General features: G+C 44.7%; 1 protein-coding gene and 1 pseudogene across 1 annotated transcript in view; one reads left to right on the forward strand and one right to left on the reverse strand.

Moving 5' to 3' along the window:
- The window catches only part of LOC121017041 (THAP domain-containing protein 2-like), a 29,832-nt pseudogene extending 27,048 nt beyond the window's left edge, over window positions 1-2,784 (reverse strand).
- The window catches only part of ASIC2 (acid sensing ion channel subunit 2), a 1,013,351-nt gene that overhangs the window by 636,472 nt on the left and 355,670 nt on the right, over window positions 1-21,209 (forward strand). The window lies entirely within an intron of this gene.

Here is a 21,209-nt window from a genome sequence, read left to right on the forward strand (position 1 = left end):
CAACAGAAGGAGGGAAAGGAATAGGGAGGTGAATTACAGGAGGTAAGGGACATATTTGTAGTTCTCACCAATAGTTGTGATTCTCCTCTTCTTCCAAACACAAGGGAAGATTATACATCCCTGGCCCCATGAAATTAGGCATGACTATGTGACTTCCTTTGGCCATTCAACTGAGAGCAGAAGTGATATGTGTGAGCATATCATAAGTGAAAGCACTTAAAAGCACTAATTCCCCTTGCTTCCTCCTCTGCTAGAGTGCTGAGATTGTGATGTCATTCACCTAATTTACTCTCTGTCAGTCTGGACTCCTGAGTGACTAGGACGGTGAGAACCCTCCCGTGACTTACTTAAAGTATACAATATGACTGAGAAATAAACCTGTATTGTTTTAGGCCACTAAGATAACAGAAGTGTTTGTTCCTTCATCAGAATTCAACTGTTGAGACTGACACAGGTGGGTTGAAAGCAGAGATACTGACCTGTAATAGGGAGAGGCTGTGGACAGGCCAGGTAGAACCAGAAAGCATTAAGAGTGAGGACATGTGAGAGACAAAATCTGAGCAAAATCTGAATTCTCAGTCCCGGGACAATGTTTTCCATAGAATGGATATGTAGAATGGAATCAAATGGACATGAATCAAAGTTCTTTCTATATTTCTAATCATATGCTGTTTGCATGGTAGATGGTAGATCTTTCTCAGCTCTCAGTATAAAGGTTCCAGTTTCTCCCCAAAGAGAGACTTCTGGATAACAAATCGCCCCATTATCAGGCCCACCTTTGGAGGAAGTAGGGTTGGAGAGATCCACAATGCTCACAACCTCATCTGCTCCAGCCAATATTCACCTTCTGTGCTTCTACCTTATATCCCTCCCCTCGAGACCTCTCCTATGTTCCTCTAAGCTTACTTCCCCTTGCTTGGTCTTCCCAAGACCAAAATTGGTCCCAAGATTGTCCACATACTTGAAACTTTAGGTCCTGACAGACCCCTGGGGCAGTGTTATTTCCCTGCAATGAAACTTCAACCAGACCGTATAGATAGAGCAAGGAACATAATGATTGGCACACATTGACAACTGTTAGCTCCCACCTTCCCTCTGGAAGATGCTTCTCAGGAACTTTCCAGATATCCTAATCTAGCAATCCCTTGTCAAGATGGCTTTGCAGCTCAAGGAGAAAAGAGAGAGAAGTTGATGGGAAGGTTCAGCTTCAACCCAGACCAGGCTCCTTATGGTCAACAGAGAAATTAATAATGTATGGTCCAGAATGGACTTCTGACCCAGACACAAGTAGACAGATCTCTAAAGTAGCTCAGGTCTGCATATTTTGTCCCATGCTCACACAAAATTTTGGGGAGGTAAACTAGCGAGGTAGATAGGGTCCCAGGCTTATCTGAAAAAGGCTCATTTTTCTATTTCCCAAAGACACAAGTTATCAAGTGTAGGATGGGGCAGAGTGATGGCCACACTGAACAGAGGTCACTTTTTGGCACTGCCTACTGCTATCATGGACACACACACACACACACAAACACACACACACACAAACACACACACAAACACACACACACCCCTCAGGAAAGCCCAATCATGGGCTTTCTACCCATGCCTGTCTCTCCAATAGAAATTCCTGAAAGCTGGGGAAGGGACACATATCATGCGATGTGGCAAAAATGTAATCACACTGAAGACAGAAGCTGCTTCTCAGTCACCTTGGGGCTCCAGCACTGTCCCTGCACATGATGGCCAGCATGAACTGGAGAAACAGGTCAGACCATGATCTAGATGGGATTTTTAAAATCTTACTCCACCTAAGGATGGAGAGTGGGTTTTCTGGGTCAGAAGAGAGTGTAGACAAAAGGGGTGGAGTGGGATTGGGGTTGTAATCACTCAGGAGCGCAAGGTCAAGCCTTTCACCTTATTGCCTCCCTCCTCACACTCCAGTGTGTCTCTGCTTGACCTCAAGTGTGGGGGTCTCAGATGCGTGATTTCCTGAAGACTGTGCAAACAGGCTGCCAGAGATGCTTGAAGAGGACAGATTCCTAGTAGTGCCAGATTAGACAGAGTGGGTTTTATTATACCGATCCCAACACCAGTAGATAGAGAAGGGGCTCATGAAGGACAAGACCTTGGACCCAGAAAGTCATCAGGAACCATGGTGCCCATGACCCCACCTTATCTTCCCTGGACCCACCTGATCTCTCATCTCTGCCCATCTCTGTGTATCTGTTTTCTACTTTCTCCCTCAAGCCTTGCAATCACTGCTTCCTTGGGTAAACAGTGGAAGGTGGCCACCATAAAATGGCACCATCACTCTTTGAGCCTGCATCACTGGCAAGTGAGGCATCTGCAGTGAAGTGTTCAAGTCTTTGGCTCCCAAATCCCCAGGGGAGAGGAATGTAGAGCCCTAAATTCTGGCACACAGGAGGAGATCAGTAAATGGTGACTTAATATGGATGACAGTAAGACTTGAGATGCAGTCTTTGTTCTGCCTCTGATGGCTGTGCAGTCCTGGACAAGTCACTTCATTACTGAAATCTCTGAAAATGGTGGCAATAGTGTTGGCCTCTGCTACCTCTCAAGGATGTTGTGAGCATCAGAGTTAAAAGGATACAAAAGTGTTCCATAAACTCTGAAGTTCCATGGATGTGAAGAAGTTTATGCCCTCTTTATTATGATCATCACCATTGTCATCATCACCACCATCATCATCATTATCACCGCCACCACGACGACCACCACTACCATCATCACCACTATCATAAACATCACCACCACCATCATCATCACCACCACCATCATCACTATGACTACCACCACCACCAATAAGGCCAATGCCATCTTGGTTTCCACAGGCTCCCAGAAGTCATGAGTCTGAAACTTTGTTTGTAAGCTAGGCTCCCTCTTTTCACTCAGAGTGGCTTCCAAATCTTGCATTGCCTTAACCTGGACTACTTCTAACTTATTCAATTATACACTCAACAAATATTCATTGAGAACCTGCTATATTCCAGGCTCTGTTCCAGATGTTGGAGATGTATCAGTGAATAAGATAGACAACTATTCCTAATCTCATGGATTTTACATTCTACTGTGGGAGGGGGAGAGAAATAATGAATAAGAGGCATGATATATAAGTAAATTACATGATATGTTAGAAGGTGGTCAAGCCATGGAAAAACAAAAACATAAAGCAATATCAGGTGCCCAAGGAGAGAGAGCAGACAGAGGTGTCTCCCTGTGCCTTCTCTACAGCCTATACTGTCCCCCACCATTGTGGAAAACTTCCTAGCCTAAGATTTCTTTTTTCACTGTGATCTTCATTGACAAGGTCATTATTTAGCAAACATAAATCACTGTGACCAAAAAAAAAAAAAAAAAAAAAAAAAATCCGATTAAAAAGAGATCTAAAAATAAGGTACAGTGAATTAGTAAATTATTCACAATAAAACTGGGATCTCAACCAATATGAAGAGTACAGTGAAAAAGTTATAGAGCCAGAGAAATACCCTAACGAGGCTCCTCTAGCAAGACCTTGAGCTGTGCCTCGAGCTTTCTCACCCACCAACCAGATACCAACAGGGCATTGCCTTTTTACCTCAGGGGCCCAAAGGCCTTCCCCTGGCTTTGGCCTATCCCAGACCCCAGGGCCATCTCCAGTCAAAACAGAAAGTAAGTCCAATGTGTTCTTGTAGCCCCATATCCCTCACCTCACTTTCCTCTGGTTGTCTTTCCTCTAGTTTCTTTGCACCCCCTCCAACCTTGTTATCTCTTATCTTTAGTCTGTCTCCTATTTCCACCTACACTTACACTCCACTAACATTTATTGAGCACCTACTATGTACCAGCCCCCATTTTAGCCACAGGGAATACACAGCTGAGTGACACAGGGCCTGTACAGAAGGAGCTCACATCCTAAGATGGACAAGTAAATAGACCCTCACAAATAGCCAAGATTAGTGCTTTGACAGGGACCATGCAAAATGTGAGGTGAGAAATATGAGAGGAGAAGGTATATCCCAGAGAAATTTGGTAACAGATGCAGTCCCTGACCCAGCCCTCTCTGGAAGTGGGTGCATCCTCTAAACAGCCCTGTGTTTGTATCTGTCATCATCTTTTCCACTCTACATTGTAATTGTGTATTTTCTCATCTGCCCCCCCAGACAGTGAGCAGTCTAGGCAGGACCTGTGCTGCCTTAATAGTCCTTGTAGCCCAAGCCCATAGCACAGAGTGATGACTCAGAATGTTATAAGTTCCTGTGCTCAATGACATTTGTGCTGAGCTTTGAAAGATGAGTCAGAGTTCAACAGGTGGGGGAGGGAAGAAAGAATACAGTCATTCATACTAAGCTCCAGGATTTACAGTGCCTTCGTCCCCACTCCCAGCTATGGGGATGAGGGCCACAAATTAACAGAAGGAAGAAACCATTAATGGTGGACTGGAGCAGGCAGTGGGGGAGGGTAGGTGAATTTCCCAATAATGGCCCCCTCATTGAAGTTGCCACTGATATGTTTTCAGTGTGTGTGAAAGATTGCTAGAAAGATGGTCTAATTGTGTCCCCATGATGAGAAATGCTACCAGTCCTCCATCTTACCCTCGATATGTGATCCAGGGCCAGCCCTAAACCCACAAATGTCTGTAAATTATTTGGGGAAGTTTCTGTCAGTGAAACAATGAGGTAAAGCACAGAAAGTGTGAGCTTAGTAGTCACAAAGACCTGGATCCAATCCCAACACCACCACTTCCCAGCTATGTGTCCCTGGGAAAGTCACTTAATCTTTTTGACCTCAGTTTCCCACATCTATAAAACAATGAAAATAATCATAATACCTAGTTCATGGACTTTTATAAAGCTTGAATGAGACAGCATGCATATATGTGCCTAGTACATTTCAGGTGCTCAAGAAATGTGAAATGTCACCCCTGGTTCCTGTTGTATCACTTTGAGTTTCAGAGCCATAACTGTCAAAATATTTCATTTTCTATTCAGCAGAAATGAGAGGGATTTTGGGGTGCAGCAATGAAAGCTTTGACTCCGTATCCTGAGTTCTTCTAACCCTATGGGTCAGTTACTTGCTGTACAGCCTTGGGCAAGGCATTTCCCCACTCTGGGGATTCTATCTTCATTTGTAAAATGAGAGATGCCACTTACATTCCTTCCCATTTCAAGTTCTAGCTTTCTCTAGTTGTGAAGGGATCCACATAGGTAGGGAAATTACATAATATGTTAGAATTCCAGTTGAATTCTAATGTTCTCCTCCAGTTGAGGACAAAGTGAAAACAAAAGCTTGAAAGTAATTCAAAAGTCCTACAGATTGCATTCCCAACCTCTCTGCCCTTTGTTATGAATACTTACCATGAGCCAGGCCTCACATGGTCATTTGCTTATTTAATCATCATCACAACCTAGTGTTCCCATTTTCTAACTTCTGAAACTGCACTTTGAGGTGAAGAGGTTAAACACATTGGTCAAGATTTCGCAGCTACTAAGTGTTAAAATCTGGGGGTTTTTTCTCTATATTACCAGACCCCTGGTGGGAAATGCCTACACATTATTACCTTCACTCACATCGACATTCATCTAGCCTGTCCAGCTCCAGACCCTACTTCCCCTGGTCTTCCTCTTCAGAAGTTAAAATCAGAGGTAGAACTCCCAACATATGCCCAAAGAGGCAGCTAACAGATTGGGACAATTAGAGTGAATGACAAGAGAGTGGAGGTCTAGCTAGGCATTTGTGCATAATAGACCTTCAATATATCTTTACTTAATGAATAAGTGAGTGAATGGGAGATGGATGGATGGATGGATGGACGGACGGATGGATAGATAGATGAGAAGATAGGTGGGTGGATGGATGGGAGTACTATGAAAGTAAGAATTTAGACTTTTATCCTTTTGTAAATCTGCTTCAAAAAAAAAAACATAACTCACCTATACAAGCATGAGAGGAAAACTTAAGATATTGCTCTAAGCCTCTAGCATGTTTCCAGACAGGACTGGCTCTAAGGTGAGGCAAGGGAGGTGCCTAAGATACAAAATATAAGGAGACACTCTCCTCCTAAATTTTGCCTCCCTAGATACATTCCTTGCCTCACCCTAGTCCCGGTCCTGTCTTCAAGATTATTTCCCTTCAGGTCTATTCTACTCCCTAACTTCTCCCCTCCTTTCCTGGTTTGCATTATTCTGACCTTCACCTCTGTCTCTCTAGCATAGTGTTTGTCAGCCCTGGCTGCACCATAGAATCATCTGAGAGGCTTTTAAAAAAAAAATACACTTTTGGGAGCCCAGGCAAACTAACTGAAGCAGAAACTCCAGTGGTAGGGACCAGGTATCCAGGCATCAGCATTTGTTGAAAGCCACCAGCTCCACCCTGCAGCCAGAGCTGAGAGCCACTGCTCTACCCTCCTGATGGGCGACCCAATTTGGGGCTGTTTTTTGCATCATTGTTCTCACCTGTGCTACCCTCTGTAACAGATGCTATGGAGCAGGTTTCCCTCTGCTCCTACCGAGCTCTTCCAAGGATGATTAGTGAAACATCTCTTCCATTTTTACTCACAGTCCTTCACTCTGGGATGAAGACAAGTCCACAGAGACCAGACTCAAGAGTAATAATATAAAACATAATACCATTTATTAAAGGCTTATAGTCTGCCAGAGGCTTGCTAAACTCTTAACAGGTATTTTACTTATCATCACATTAACCCTATGAAATAGGTTCCATTTTGGAAATGAGGAAAGACAGACACAGAAAGGTAAAGGAACTTACCCAAGATTACACAGCAAAAAAAATAGGAAAGTTGGAATTCAAATGCAAGAGCAAGATCCCCAGACCCTTCACTGCTGTGTGCTTTGTCTATGTCACCAAGGTATTATCTCAGTCAAGCCTGATCACATGGAGTCTTAGAGACCATGGGTGTATTCTTTGTCTTGGTACAGAGTGGCAAGTTGAGCCTACTTTATGGACATTCCAGGTGGGCCTGGCTACCTCTGAATCCTAAACTGGCCTGCTTAGGTCACCCGTTGGAACCCTTTTTCAGCACATACATTCTCTCATTTTATTCTCTCCACAATCCCAAGAGACAGGTATTGCGATCTCCCATTTTTTTTAGTTTAACTTACCCAAGGCCACAAACTAGTCAGTAGTTGAAATTCTGAGTCATATCTCTTAGATAGGAAAGTTCAAGCTTTTCCCTCTACAGCAAATTAGAAAAGTTGCTATGGGTCAACGGTCAGAGAAGGCTCTTGGAGGAGGTGAGAATTAAGCTGGGATGTGCAGACACAGTAGAGTTCGAATATGTGGAGGGAAGAAGGGAGGGCTTTCTAAGCAGGAGGAATGACAAGCAATGGCATGGAAGTGGGACTTAGTGGAACATTAAAGATGTGGTGAATAGCATGCTTTGGCTTGCACAGGTAATTTATATAATGCTGCAGTGGGATTGGAGCATGCACTGAGGCATATTGGGAAGGTTATTGAAAGCCACGTGAAGGAGCTTGGGCTTTATTATGTAGGCATCAGGGAGTCACTGAGTAGGCAAGCAATGGGTACAAAGCAGTGTTAATAGAGTAGAAATCATCAGGATGAACTGGACAGGGGAGCAAGGAGTGAACCAGGAGTTGAGTTTAGAGGTGATCACAATAGGCCACATAAGAGATCAGGAGACCTCTTGGGACCCTGAACTTGGGATGGTGGCTGGGAAAATGGAAAATGAGGAAGCGATATGAGAAATCTAACAAAGAGAATTCTTCAGGGTTCGTCTACTGATTAGCTGCGGGGAATAAAGTAATGAGATACATTGAAGATAACTCATTAACCATCGAGTGTCTGCTGCAGGAACAAGAGCTGCAAAGGTAGCATTCACAGTCCCTGCTCCTATAAAGTTTCTCATGCAGAAAGAGATACCCATAGGTTAAGAAAAAAGTCATTATAGCTCAGGTGATAGTTACTATTGTAGAGGCATCCAAAGGCACAACTTTAGATTGGGGTGCCTTGGCTCCTGTATCAAAGATGCAGCCAATGAGGACAACTTCAAGCTCGCTGTGGCTCAGCCCTGTGACATCGAGGAAGAAGTGATGACCTCAGCAGTGGGCTGACTTGGAGGAGATGGATTGATCATACTGATGCTTAGGGGAAGGGCCTTCCAAGAAGAGAGAACAGCACGTACAAAGGCATAGAGGTGTTCTGTGGTGTGACATGTTTTAAACTCTTAGATTTTGATGCTGAATAAATTGGAAAAGAGCAGAACAGAAATGGGGAAGTCCAGAGGGAACAGTTTTAAGGAAAAGATCATGAGTGTAGTAGTTTAAACCTCAGATTTTGGAATCAAAAGGACATAGATCTCTTTCTAGTGATGGAATATCAGATTAGTCACTCTCCCTCTCTGCGCCTAGTTTTCTCATCTCTGAAATGTGAACTGTATTACTTACAGCACAGTGTTCTTGAGAGAATTAATAAGAAATATAAATAGAGCACCTAGCGTAAGAACTGGCACATATATTAGCTCACTAAATTATAGTTGTGGTTGTTCTTATCATCATTGAATTTAAATGGCAATCACATGTCAATGAGAATGCTCATCGGGCAGTTAGATATGGGGGAACTAGTCAACTCAAGGTCAAAGCATTAAAGACATGGTGAATAGCATGCTTTAGCTTGCACAGGTAATTTATATAATGCTGCAGATAGATTGGAGGGAATATGATCCTCCAAGCCCCAAGAATCATTTCATTAAAGAGCCTGGATGGCAGGAAAAGGGCAGAGACAAAGAACTGAGTATCTGGGTTATTGTAAATGTTTTTCTCGGTTCCGAGGGAGGACTAAGAGCTGGCCACTGAGAGAGAAGGTGGGACCAAATCTCTGTGGTTTCATGCAAACCAAAGGAGGTGACAATTCAGGTAGGTCAGGATCAAATACATAACCAAGAATTTTCTAGATAAAATTTGGGAGAATAATTTCTATGCAATGACTAGTCCTGATAAAGTTGTAGGAGATCAGAATCAGAGTAGGAAGAAGAGAGTAGATGGAGGAAACCAACTTGAGAAAAGCAGGTGACCTGAGTTCTAGGACCCACTCTGCAAATGATAGCATTCTTTTGGGAAGGTCAGACACTCCTTCTATTCCTTTTTCCTCATCTATAAAATGAAGATGGTAGACAAGATTACCTCTAAATTCCTTTCCAGCTCTCAGATTCTAAGCAGCAGATCAGGATGTGGGTCACTATGGAGAGAAATTGGGAAAATGTGCTAGAGATGTTACTGTAGAGAGATGTGTAGAGACATCTCAGATGTCTCAGCAACATCTCTAGAACATTTCCTCCTTCCTTCTCTACCTGGCCACTGCTACTTTTTTGGAGGAAGTAACATGCGATAGGCAACCTCTGAGTCAGTCCCAAATGATCTCTGCCTCCTGTAATCATGCCCCTGTGTAATCCCTTTCTCTTGAGTGTTATGGACTGGCCTCCTAGTTACTTGCTTCTAATGAATAAAAATATGGTATAAGTTATAGATGTCACTTCAGAGATTACAAAGAGACTCAAAGGGTCTGTGAGTTACAGATAGACTATGGCTTTCACTTTGCATGGTCTTACATGCTTTCTCACTCACTCTGAGGAAAGCCAGCTACCATGTGCCCTGTGCAGATGTCTTTGTGGCAAATAACTGAGGGAGGCCCCTTGTCAATATTGAGTGAGGAATTTAACAGTCTTGAGAAACTGAGTCCTGCTAACAACCACAGAAGTCCCCCTCAATTTAGCTTTCAGATGAGACCACAGCCCTGTCTGATAATTTGCAGTTTGCCAGAGACCTTGAGGCAGAAACACCCAACTAAAGTGGTCTTAGATTCCTGGATTCCACAGTAACCATGAGATAATAAATATTTGAGTTCTCAAGCCACTAAATTTTAGGGGTGATTTGTACACAACAATATATAATTACAAACTATGTGACTACAAACAGAACAACAGAGCGATGTTTTTAAAGAAAAGGAGGAGTTAACCAGAGAAAGAAAAGAGACATATGAAGAGAGCATTTGAGGAAGAAGCAATGGCATGAATGAATCTCAGGCTTGGGTCATGATTCTCAAGCTCCCACACAAAGCCCAACACAGAGTTGTTTCTTCATATTCACTTGATGAAGTTTATTGTGGTTAACTCGCATTGTCACTTCCCCACAATCCTTCAAAAATGTTACTGTGTTCAACTGTCATTTCCCCAAACTCATCATATAATTCCTGTTTATAAATAGTTTGCCATGTCTTGTAGGGTTTTCGGAACGTATGTCAGTAGGGGCACCTAGGTGGCTCAGTCAGTTAAGTGTCCAACTTTGGCTCACATCATAAGCTCACAGTTTATGGGTTCGAGCCCTGCGTTGGGCTCTGTGCTGACAGCCCAGAGCCTGGAGCCTGCTTTGGATTCTGTGTCTCCCTCTCTCTCTGGCTCTACCCACTTTCTCTCTCTCTCTCTCTCTCTCTCTCTCAAAAATAAATAAAATGTAAAAAAAAAAAAAGAATGTATGTCAGGGCTACTGATTTGCATGCATGAAGACATATGAGAATCTTTTTGTCAGAGGCTATTATGATATGTGCTTTACAAACTTCTTCTTTGATATTGTTCTACAGACAGATTTAACTAAGGGCTAGGTGTCTTAGTCCTTGAAGAGCTCTCATTAATTTCTTACCTAGCTTCATTTATAAAAACTAGCCTCATGTTGCCTTTGTACTGCTGATATATTTGCTGAAACTCTGCCCAGAAATTCTTCACATATGATCGATTTCCACTTGAGCCTAGAATGTACTAGCAGAACGAGGGTGATCTCCCTCTAGTATATATTAGTAAATCTCACCATATCCATTGTCTTCTTCGTCTGATGTTTACCTGCAGACTCTTCCGTCTCCTTTGCAGTTAAGTTGGGACCCAGGTAACTAGTTCTAGACAGTGAGCTGTAAACAGGAGAGATTTGTTGTCCCATCTGTTTGAGGTTAGATAAGAGTGGGAGTGGATTCTTCTCGACCTCTATTCCCCTGCTGCAATGCCCATTGAGTAGATGAGTTGAGATGGGTGTATTGTAAGATGGAAGCAGCCGAGATTGCTGAGTGACCACATGGAGAACAAACCACCCTCACCTGGACTTTGAATTGGCAAGAAATAAACATTTTCCATGTTAAGTCATTGAAATTTGAGTTTATCTATTGCCACAACAGAGCCTTCCTTATACTGAGGGACCGCTGAACTCACTGAGGTAGCCCTTTCCATGTGGTGAACTAGCCAAAATCCATAAATGGCAGCTCTAGCTAAAAATTCCTGGAAATGTGGTCTAAGCCATCACTGTTGAATGAGTGATCATTGCTGATGAAGGTCTACATCTTTAATAAAGGTGAAAATACCATCAGATGAATAATAACACATGGCAATTGGGGGCAGGGTAGTAAATAGTTATCTTCAGGAATGGCTGGAACTAGTCACCCCAATACCAAGAAGACTCTCTGTCCACCTTCATTCTCTGCTTCTCTCTGGTATGGGCATCATTCATCCAGACTGACATCTCTGAAAAGCTAAAACATGCTGCTGGAAGCCTGGGGCCCATTCTCTGTGTTAATGAGTGGCTGAGAACAGCAGATATTCATTCTTTTACAGTCCTGGAGGCCAGAAGTGTCACTAAGCTGAAATGAAGATGTTGGCAGGGCCATGCTCCTCCAAGAGGCTCTAGGGGAGAATCTGTTTCTTGATTCTTCTGGCTTCTGGTGGCTACCATCATTCCTTGGCTCATGGTCCCATTCCTCCAATCTCTGCCTCAGTGATCGCATTGTCTTCTCTTCTTCTGTCTATAGTCAAACCTTCATCTGCCTTCCTCTTACAAAGATACTTGAGACTGTATTTAGGGCCCACCTGGGTAGTCCAGGATACTATCTCCCTCAAGATCCTTAAATTAATATACATCTGCAGAGTCTTTGCCTTATAAAGTAATACATACACTTTCTGATACATTTGGGATGGAGCATCGTTCTACCTACTATCCCTGGCTAGGAGGAAAAGGTCTGTCTACTGCCAGAACAATGAGGAAGAGGTTGTATAATGATAAAAATGATAAGGTTCTATGAAAGGAGCTGTGATACACTCCAGTTAGTGTTTGACTGCTTAGCATAGTGCCTGTTACATGCTAGCCACTTGGAGGTCTTTATGGAAATGCCAAAGTGAAGGCCCTAATGGGAGTAGCCCAATGTGTTGGGCAGCCACCATGATCCAGGAGGGCCTAACTTGGGAAGGTTTCCAGACAGCTGAAGGCTGCTACCGAACTGTGTGGGAGCACCTGGACCTAGCCTTCCAGACCCCTGAAGCATACTGCCAGCAGGGGGTATTCTGTTCACTGGCCTACATGCGGCCCCTGAGCATCTGGGCCATGCAGCTGGCCCTGCAGCCGCAGCAGCATAAAAAGGCCTCCAGGCCAATAGCCTAACAGGGCACAGGACTAAGCACAAGGCCTAAACTTGGACCAAAGGAAGCCGTGGCAAACCCAAAATGAGCTCTCTGAACTGTCGGAGAGAGGCTCTAACAGCCCAGCCTCCAGCCTGGCCTTTCGTCTTCACCCCTCACCCCACCAATCTCCTGCAGCCCTGAGTCACCAAGACAATCATGCCCCTACCCAATCTGCCAGTTAAGAGGGGTTGAGGGGACCCAGGAGTCAGAGTCACTTATTTATTTCTTCCCTCACCCAACCCCTCACTGCATGAAATGATTGAGGAAGTCAGTTGACTCCCCCAGGCCCATTCATGAGGTGGCAGACATACACGGGTACAAATAAAAGACCCAGAAAGCCAAAAAAAAAAAAAAAACGGAACTGAAATAAGCGTTGTGGCAGGAAATCTAACACACACACACACACACACACACACACACACTCATACAACTAAATGAGACCAGAGAGATGAGAAGGGCCTGCTCTTGTGAGGGACCCATGGACCACATTAAGGATGGTGATGGGATGGCTTAAAGGGCATAAAGCAGGGAGAGCATAATCAGAGAGCACTCTTTCTCCTGGTTGGAGCATGGTCTGGTGATGGGTGTAAGTTAGACGCCAACGTGAGGGATGGCTGTATCTCGGACAAAGCGAGTGGCAGAGTTGATGGAGAAAAGTGCATGGATCTAAACTCTGCCGACTAGGCAAAATGAGCAAAACTTAGGGATTGGTTAGCTCACCGCTAAGATGGAGAGATGTCAAGGCCTTCCGGGTTGTCAACTGAATATGCAGCAGTGTTAGTGGCGTCATTGACCAGAATATAATACGCGCAAAGTACAAGGTGTGACAAGAGCGGGGGTGGGGGTGGGGGCGGGGGAAGGCGGTGAATCCAGCATTAGACATTTGAAGTAGAAAGCGAGTGTGAGGCAGCCACATGGAGAAGAAAAGTGAGTATTTGGAGACCCAAGTAGATCTCAAGAAGTGGGGGCGGAGATAGAAGTTTCTGTCATCAGCTTAGAGATGGCTGTCGAAGATGCATGGCTATGGCAGAAAGCACTTCAGGGAAAACAGAGGGGAAAAATAATTCATTTTAGCTGAGCAAACACCTTCCTTGTTCCAGGTCCAGCTTGATACCAGGAAGACAGAGATGAAGAAGACACAGCGCCTTGGGTCTGTTAGATAATTAAATATAACGTGATAGATGTAGGAACAGACACCCACCAAGGGAGAGGTAGTGTGATCATCTCTGCCAGTCAGTTAGAGGCAGGTGGGATCCATGACCAACAGGTCAGTGGCCTGTTACCACTGTGGGAGCCCTTCTCTCACCACGCAGTGTCTTCCTTTATGAGGCCCTTGTCATCCCTCCTCACAGTCATCAACAGACCATGAGATGGGGATTTTTCTGCCCTTCCCACCCAGCCTTTGCCAACACAGACTCTATTTTTTTTGCATCCTGTGGATCTTTCCCTGCAATAGAAATCCCCTTCCCAGCTCCCCTAGCAATGCTCCTCACCAAAACTTTGCAGAGTTGCAAAACTTGTGACTCCAGCAGGCCTCGTTAGAAAAGTGGAACTAATGAACCCGCTGTATTACGCAGCTGTCTCCATTAGTAATGAAATCCTTTTATTACAAGGGATTAGTTTAAAACATGTTATTAAACAGATCAAAATGAGCAATAGCAACGAAAGTCGTTAGAATGCAAGGCATATGAGAGAACAGCTTTCCCTCTGAAATAAGAGAAATCTGGCAGTTACGATTGGAACGATTTTGTTCGGGGGGGGGGGTGATGAGAGGGACGTGCACGAGGAATCATGGGATGCAGGGACCACAGCTACAGCTTAGAGCGGTGGGGCTCACCTGTGACGAGGCAGGGATGCTGGAAAGAGCAGCCCCTGGTTCAACCCAAAGGCAAGGGCACAGGGGTTAGGGAGAGAGGGATGCACAGGCCACCAAAAACCCAGCAGAAGACAAGTTGTTCCATTTTGTATTCATAGTACAGTAACAGTGGCTACTATATGTTGAGTGCTTACTGTGGGTTATCATTTTGCTAAGTTCTGCATATACATATATATATATACAAATATATGTATACATATATATATACACATATACATATGTGTGTGTATATATATGTGTGTGTGTATACATATATATACACATATACATATATGTGTATATATATATGTGTGTGTGTGTGTGTGTGTATATATATATATATATATATATATGTGTGTGTGAGTATTTATTTATTTTGAGAGAGAAAAAAGAAACACTTGAGCAGGGGAGGAGCAGAGAGAGAAAGGGAGAGAGAGAATCCCAAGCAGGCTCCACACTATCAGCACAGAGCCCAGTGCAGGGCTTGAACTCACAAACGATGAGATCATGACCTGAGCCAAAGTCAGATGCTTAACCGACTGAGCCACCCAGGCACCCCTTGCACATCTTATTTAAATCCTTACAACAACCTATGCAAAGGGTAATGTTATCACCCCCATTTCACAGACAAGAAAACTGACCCTCAAGAGGTTCACATCTTGCCTATCTCGCATAACTAGTAAAGTCTAGGAGTGGGATTTGGGATTGAATCCTTATCTGTGTAATTTCAAAGGATGCACTCCTAACCATTCTGCTATGAAGAAAGAGCTTAATGTAACACACGTATGGCCCTGTACTCCAGGGGTTTACCAACAGCATTGGGAGTATGAGTGAAATGTAGATTTACAATGCAAACAATTCAGTTAGTTGTCAAGAGTATGGGTCTGGGCTCAGGCTCAATATTCCAAGGATTCAGCTTTAGTTGGGCATGCCTCAGGACTGAGTCTATGTGCATGAGAAAATAAGAAGCCTTACAGTAAGGAGCTTACCCTGAGCACAGAGAGAACATGACCTTCATTCAAGGTCAATGATCTGCCCTTGGCACGACAGATACAACATGGCATGCCTCTCTGTTAAGGCCACTTGCCCACTGTCCTCCCGCAATTCCCCAGAATGAGACAGCTTGGGGAAACTCAGATTATTAAAGTAACATGAAAACAAATGTAATTTGGAATTTTAGCCTCTCGAGTGTGGATGGCACTGGAAGTTGACACATCCCTCCAACACTGAAATCCCTCCCTTAAATTCCTGACAAATAGTGCAAGTAAAGGAGAGCCCCAGCATCACAGGGCAGCTCATTCCCCTGGTGAGTAGCACTGACTTATTAGAACATTTTTTCTTACACAGAGCAGAAATATGCCTGGCTGACACTTTTACCAATTAACATTAACTCTGTCCATTAGCCTTACAAAATGACTTTTCAATGTGACAAAATTGGACACTTGCAAAGGGTGGTCATGTTCCTTCTTCAGCCTCAATCCTACAGGGTAACATTCTCCCAGTTTCTCGGACTTCAGTGCCCTCAGTATCAGATCACTTCTCTGGGGTACATGGACCACTTTGTCAATGCCTCACTTAAAGTATGGGGGCCAGAAGTGAGCATCAGCATCCACATGCTGTCAGATCCGATGCTAGTCCAGTGGGATTATCACCTCCTTCCTTTTGGAACCTCTACTTTTAAAAATACACACTCGACTTCCACTCCTAATGGCCACCCCACTCTCTGGCTTGTGTCTAACTCACTCCTAAGTAAACAAGCCTTTGTCCCCACATGCTTCTGCTAAGTCACTCCACCCTCCTCCAATCCCTGTGCACTTGGTTTCTGGCCCAATATTAATCTCTGCTAAATGAGTTGACCCTTTGTTCCAGCTTATTGTGATCATTTTGGATCCTGATTCTGTCATCTGACATAATCACCATCTCTGCCACTGTCTTGTCATCTGCAAATTTGATGAGCAAAAGCTCATTGTATTTCTCTGAGTCATTGACAGAAACAGGGGATTTGTCAGGCCAAGAATGGGGCCTAGGGTGGGGCCCTGATGCTGTCTAAAACTGACTGTCTCCCAATGTCTAGACATTGAGACATGGAAAAATTGATCCACTGTGTCAAACTCACAAAAGGGCAGACTATGAGTCAAAAGGTCAATGTGCTATTGATATTGGGATGACTTTTTGCCATGAAGCCTGCAGTTGCCAGTCATTCCGAGACAACGTCTTGTACATCCATTCCCTGATATCAGCAACCTGGAAAGTCTGCTGTGCTCTTAGGAGGTAGGGGCTGAACATGCTGTTTTTAAATGAAAAAGAAGTAAATGCACTTATATTTCCATGAAGACAAGTTAGCATGTATGGTTTCCCATTCTTATATGGGCATCCTGGATGCAAACACAATTCCCACATGGCCAAACCCTCAAGCTCTCTAATGAAAGAAAAAAAAAAATATGCAATCGAGTCATTGTAATCTATGTGATAAATGCTCTCCTGGAGGGGTGGACAAATTGCTGTGGGACCCTGCCAGGGGAATCTGAAACTCAGAGAATTTACAGAACGTGCGAAATGCCCTTCAACTAGTATATGGAGAAGGTAGGATTTGAGCCCAGGCCTGTCTTTGCCATGACCTATGTTTTCATATCCTTCGTGGTCATGGAAATAGCTACCAGATTTTGAACACCTACTACGTGCCAGGCCCTGGGCTCAGCTCTTCCCACTTCCTCAGAATGAACTTCCCAGGTGGTGTTGTCATCACTAACCTTACCATACCACTGAGGAGCAGGGGAGGGACCGAGGGTTTTGGTGCCTCACTCTGGGGCATGTACCAGTAGTGGCTGAGTTGAGTTGGGGCTGTCTGACTCCAGAGCCAGAGCTTTCCCCCATCTGCCTGGATAAGAGGACACAAGACCAGAGTGTCTGATGAGGGAGGCTTGTGGCCACGTGGGACCTGCAGAGGGCAAAAGCAGCCATGGTTTGTCCTGCAACTGCTTTGGACAGCATAATCACTGGCTTCTGGGCTGTCCCCTTGATCTGTCATCCAGGGTTCAAACCGTCCCCAAACAGCCCCTGTATTGCAGGAGGCCTGAATATGGTCTGCAATGAAGAAGGGTGAAGGGGTCCAGCTGTGGGATTCAGAGGTAGTAGCTGCTGATACATGCAGGGTCCCACCCACCATGCCACAGCCCAGGGAGACTGTGACCCAACCTGCCCCAAGCAAGTCAGTTCGCCCTCCGTTTCATAAAAAAGAATTCCTAACATGGCATTTCCAGAAAAAAATACATGTCAAGTTTTGGCTTCAGAGCTAATAAATCCTCTCTGAACAACCCTCATGCCTACTAGAGATGCATAACAATTCTTTGTTCTTAATGGACAAAGAAGGTACAGTCACCCACTAAGTGTTGATACAAGCCGCCTGCTGGGAAAAGCCATGGGTCTCCCTCTCCAAGGCCCCAATCCCTGCCATCTAGAACTGTGAGCAGTGATTCCAGCTCTTCTGTGAAATACAAACCTGCCTCCATTGGCCTATCTTCACTGATTTTCCTCACTGGAGAAATTCTTGGTGAGTGTGCACTCTGGGTGCTCAGCAGTAAAAGCAAACACAAAAGGCATGATTTGGGGCATGTTAACCACCCTGATGGCACACCATCTATTTGCCAGGGAGGGCTGGACCTTGCAGAGGCCACAGAGATGCCCAGGGCTGGCAATATGCAGAACAGCAGCTATTAAGAGGCACTCATGAAGAACCCCTTTACGCATTCTTCTATGCTGGCCCATTGTCAGGCCTCCTGCAGTGCAAGGACTTTGCAGGGGGCGGGGGGAGGCAAGTGTTTGTCCCCTTGCTGTGGGATCAAGGGGACAGCCTCACAGCCTGTGACTATGCTGTCCAAGCCTGCAGAAGAACCAGCCTTTGAAACACTGATGATTACCTTCCAGTGTAGGATGCCCACCACTCTCAGAATTTAAAACTAAGAGCTTGGCTGAGACACTGGAGGCAAGAATATGACTTCTGCATATAGAAGCATCTGGACACAGATAGGTCTCTGTTATGGCCAGCTGTGTGATGGTGGGCATGCCACTTAACCTCCCTGAGCCTGTTATTTTTCTCCTGTAGAAGATGAAGGTGCTGGGGCACCTGGGTGGCTCAGTTGGTTAAGCATCCGACCTCGGCTCGGGTCGTGATCTCACGGTTGGTGAGTTCGGGCCCCGCGTTGGGCTCTGGGCTGACAGCTTGGAGCCTGGGTCCTGCTTCAGATTCTGTGTATCCCTCTTTCTCTGTGCCCCTCCCCCACTCACACTCTTCACACTCTGTGTGTGTCTCTCTTAAAAATAAATGAACGTTAAAAAAAAAAAAAAAGATGATGAAGGTACTTTCTACCTCAGAGATGGAATTTACATAGCAGGCACCTGGAGTGCCTAGCATAGAGTAGGTACCTAATCAGTGTTTATAGCATTATCACCATCATCATGTTTGTGATGAGAATCAGCGTGACCAATTCTTGATGGAGTCCTATTATGGACCTACTCTGTGCAAGACATTCAATGCCTACTATGTGCAGAGCGCCAAAGCCACGTATTGATGATGATGGGAAAGATGTTTGTGGAGTCGGTTGAACTTGGTCTGTTGTCTTCAAGCCCCATCTTCAGCTTATGAGCCACATGGTCCCTTTCCCTAGTCGCTTTCCCACTGCCAATGCCCTCTAGTAGCCGTAGCAAAGGTCATAGTAGCTGGAACTGATTGGCGTGCTACAGCTGATCATCTAAAAGCTGTTTGAGGTAGATTACCTTGATGGTCCTCACAGTATTCCCGGGAAGAAAAATCAAGCAAGTCTGATTGCCTACATTTCATAAGAGGCCTTAAAGGAACAATACAAGGTGCAAGATGGAGACAAAGGAGCAAGGGTGTAAGGTTTAGAATATGTAACGGGAGCCTCCAGATGGTGTCTGAGCGTCCACAGGAATTCTCACCTCCTGATCTGTTTCCAGGTGCCAGAGTCCTGTGGAATCTGGGTATTTGGGAGACGAGTTGTGGATATGGTGTTGGAACCAGTTTCCTGACTGCTGACAAAGGAGAAACATTTACTGTGTGTGCCCCAGGCACTGTATTCAGTGCTTTACTTGCTGGACTTACCTAACCCTTACAGTCACTGAGGTGTCATAAATTATCATCAGCCCCGTTTTGCAGATGAGAAAACTGAGACTTGAGAAAGGTGTGCAACTTGATTGATCTCTGACCCAGCAAGTGAGTGACAGAGCAAGGATGTGAAGGCAGGTCTGCTCACTCTGAAGTGTGGCTGGTATGAGGTCCCACCCCACTGCCTCCTGAAACAACCACCACCACTATGGAAGACAGCCTGGTTATGGGTCCTTTGCTCTGGGTCCAGTCACCGGCTGAGTGTTTTGCATACATTATCTCATCTAATGCTCCTAATAACCATCAGATGCTAGTATCCATAGAGATTTTTTTTATGGTTACAGAGTACCCTTTCCCAGTTATTGGTTAACTGTTAGTTATTAGTTGATTATCATATCAACCCTGGAAATGATAGGAAAATGAGACCCAGAGAGGTTAGGTAATTGCCCAAAATCATATGCAAGGATTTGTGCCTCCAAATCCTGCATTAATTCTACCATGTCAGACTGCCCCTCCAGCTTCCTCCTTTGTTCTTCCCTCGCAGATCCAAAGAAGGTCAATGCCATTCCTCAAGTAGGCAAGTTAAGGCTCAAGAAGCAAAGTCGTTGCACCAACCCAGGAAGTAGAAACATCCACTAATACGAAGAATTCCCAGGACCCAGCATTTTTCCAAAACTAGTCTTCCCGCCAGTTCATTTCCTATCATTGGTAATTTAAAATCATCCCCTGCCAACAGCCTGCTCCTTAATTCCATTTGCAATGCGTTTTGTCAGTTCAGCTGCCCTTCCTCTTGAGGGGGCTCTATCCACATGCTTGGGAGACTAGACAGTGATGAGGAAAAGAACATGAACCACCTAGAATAGAGCCAGAAGGGAGGAGGGTAAGGTGGAAGGAAGGAAGTCCCAGTCACTTCCCTGGACCAGCAGACAAACCCATCATTCATGGCAGGACTGTGCAGCTGCCAGCCCTCAAAACCAGCTGAGGCAGCTTCTGGGGTTCAGAGGCCAGATGCTCTCTGTCTAAGAATTCACTAAATAACATAGGGGCTTCCCTTAACTTTACTACCTAAGCCTTTCAAGCAAAGCTGGTGATCACCACATGTAGCCAACAGGGAGGACAACTGGGAGAAATATGCACAGCACATCTTTATGTCATGCTCATGATAAGATTGCAACAATCTCTGGTGAAGCCGTTATGACTGAAAAGTTAGAAAGGGAGGAGGAAACTGAGGCAATGGGATTAGATATGCCCAAAGATCACATAGATACATGTGGGCTTAAATCCCAGATCTACTGGCTCCAAAGCCTCTATTCCATGCTCGGTAGGAAAAAGTGCCATCCAACCCTACCTTGTGCCCACTGTGGGGCATCAGCATCCCCTGCAGAGTAGGAGTAATAGGAGTCCTGCTATGCAAGGCTCTACCCATTTGGCTGCTGCACTGGTATTGCTCAGGGACCCTATGGATCTCCAATGGGTTCTAATCTTTTATTTTGAGCAAATGACATGGAATGATCCCTGGGTTCTTTCATATTCTTGCAATGAGGGGGCCAATGACTTGCCCAGAGTGACAGCCTCTGGATTGTCTGAATCATAGGCATTCCAAGACTGAAAACAAGTCCCAGGAGGTGAGAGTCAGAAGAGTCAGAGGTTGAAAGGACATAAGCAGTCTTCATGGAGAAAGGATTTTTTAGACTAAACCTAGAAGAATAGCATAATGCTTTTAGATTGCAGATTGTCTGTGGAAGGACTAGGGATCTGGAAGAGAA

The sequence above is a fragment of the Herpailurus yagouaroundi genome, unplaced genomic scaffold, assembly GCF_014898765.1.
Source record: "Herpailurus yagouaroundi ecotype Mexico unplaced genomic scaffold, PumYag 215, whole genome shotgun sequence".
NCBI lineage: Eukaryota > Metazoa > Chordata > Mammalia > Carnivora > Felidae > Herpailurus > Herpailurus yagouaroundi.